Source organism: Montipora capricornis, chromosome 11, assembly GCF_036669925.1.
Source record: "Montipora capricornis isolate CH-2021 chromosome 11, ASM3666992v2, whole genome shotgun sequence".
Classification (NCBI taxonomy): domain Eukaryota; kingdom Metazoa; phylum Cnidaria; class Anthozoa; order Scleractinia; family Acroporidae; genus Montipora; species Montipora capricornis.
Window position 1 is genome coordinate 27,728,673 of NC_090893.1, and position 2,500 is coordinate 27,731,172.

Below are 2,500 nucleotides of genomic sequence, written 5' to 3' on the forward strand. Positions count from 1 at the left end.
CGAGTTGAAAGAAAATAAGAAAATGCACCAGTTGAGTACAAGACCAAGCATCCAGTAATGCTGCCTTACCGCCATCACGTTACAGAATTAATCATTCTTCAGCATCACCAACGAGCTGGTCATCTTGGACAAGAATACGTCCTAGCCAGTCTACGCCAACTATACTGGATTATGAAGGGACTTTGAGCAGTACGTCCGCAGAATCATCGGCGATTGCTTCATTTGCAAGAAACTTGGAGCTGCCAAAGGTAAACAGTTAATGGCTCACTTACCTACCAAAGAGAGAGTGCAAACCAGCTTTTTACACAAGTTGGTGTAGACTACATTGGACCGCTTATTTCCGCCAAGGGCGTTCAAACAAGAAGCGTTGCGGATGCCTGTTTACATGTTTAATGATGAGAGCAGCTTACATTGAAATTGCCAACTCCCTTGTTACAGATGACCTCATCAATGCTCTGTGCCGGTTTACAAATCTCAGGGGAAATCCGGATACAATCCATAGTGATAACGGCACTAATTTTAGCAATAAAAGCAAGGTGACACACGCTAACACCAACCCGGTGCGGCCAACACATCACGCATGCGTACAACCATTTCACCTGGTCAGTTAGCAGCCATGGACAGCTGTTTCGGCCTTTTGGGCCTCATCAGCATGGCGTAGCTAACATACCAGGCAGGTGTGTTTAGCACCCCTTTAAGTGGCAGCTTCACATGCCAAACATGTGGTAAGCTGGGTTGGGAACAGCAAAACTGTTCTCCCACGGCAAGCGTGTGGGAAGGTGGATCACATTAAGAGATCGGTGTGTCACGTAAATTAAAAACAGCAATAAAAGCAAGGTGACACACGCTAACACCAACCCGGTGTGGCCAACACATCACGCATGCGCACAACCATTTCACCTGGTCAGTTAGCAGCCATGGACAGCTGTTTCGGCCTTTTGGGCCTCATCAGCATGGCGTAGCTAACATACCAGGCAGGTGTGTTTAGCACCCCTTTAAGTGACAGCTTCACATGCCAAACATGTGGTAAGCTGGGTTGGACACCGGGTTGGTGTTAGCGTGTGTCACCTTGCTTTTATTGCTGTTTTTAATTTACGTGACACACCGATCTCTTAATGTGATCCACCTTCCCACACGCTTGCCGTGGGAGAACAGTTTTGCTGTTCCCAACCCAGCCTACCACATGTTTGGCATGTGAGGCTGCCACTTAAAGGGGTGCTAAACACACCCGCCTGGTATGTTAGCTACGCCATGCTGATGAGGCCCAAAAGGCCGAAACAGCTGTCCACGGCTGCTAATTGACTGGGTGAAATGGTTGTGCGCATGCGTGATGTGTTGGCCACACCGGGTTGGTGTTAGCGTGTGTCACCTTGCTTTTATTGCTGTTACTAATTTTAGAGCTGGATTCATAGATAGGCGGTGTTTGGGAACGCGTAATCAGATCAGCCTTGCTGGGCGAACAAATCGAGTCTGCTGAATCCCTCAGGACCCTGATGACCAAAGCTCAAGGAATTCTGAACAGCAGGCCACTGACTGCGGTAAGTAGCCACCCCAGAGGTCTGGAGCCGAATACACAAAATCATTTGCCACTGCTGAAACCTAACCCTAATTTGCCGCTGGGTGCCTTCTCAAAGGAAGATATGTACAGGAGACGTCGCTGGCGCCAAGTCCAGTAATTCTCCGATATATTTTGGAAACGATAGTAAAAGGAATATTTGCTAACTCCGCACGAAAAGAGTGAGTGGTTAAAGCCTCGACGTTTCCTAGCCATCGGAGATCTGGTATTGATCGTGGACGAAAATTTTTATCGCGGAAAATGGCCCCTTTGGCAGGGTGGAAGAAGTTTTTAGGGGAAAAGACGGATTTCCCAGGTCAGCAAGAGTTCGCACAAGCCTAACGACGTTGATACGGCCTGTCACTAAACTTTGCTTCCTAGAGAGCGACAAGGAATTTTCAGAATAAAAAAGATGCCAACTTTCACACACTTATACTTTTTCAAATCTGAAAACTCCAGACAAACCTTCGGTGCTCCTCTATTTCGAATTTGCGCTACTGGCAGAATTCGATCAGTCAAAAATGAACACCTACATTAAGTTAGTTCATTGCGCCGGACCGCTGTGTAGCCGCTCTGTAGCCACGAATTCCCGTGTTTTCCGTGTAATTAGTGTTCGTTTGTTTTCTCCTTTCTTGGTTTGCCCTACATAGTTTTCCTAGTCCATAATTAAACAAATCCTTCTTTGTTTTTGGTCTACCTTTATAACAGTACTTGGTTAACACCTTTGTGAGGCTCGTATTTTTCTTTGTGTTTTTTTGGCTGTGGTTGTTTACAGATCTTGTAAGTGCCGTGTTTTTCTGAATTCGTTTTCCTTTGGTTCTCTACTTCTATCTTCCTTGTAATCTCTTTTATCTGCTTCGTTTTTTGTTTTTTTTTTAATCGCCAAGTAACATAAAGTACCATATCAAATTGGCGTTGTTAACACCAGCCATTTTCGGTAAAAAT

At 45.7% G+C, this 2,500-nt stretch overlaps 1 protein-coding gene across 9 annotated transcripts in view; it reads left to right on the forward strand.

Moving 5' to 3' along the window:
- Positions 1-2,500, forward strand: part of LOC138024225 (beta-1,3-galactosyltransferase 6-like) — a 56,662-nt gene that overhangs the window by 51,400 nt on the left and 2,762 nt on the right. The gene's annotated exons all lie outside the window — the stretch shown is intronic.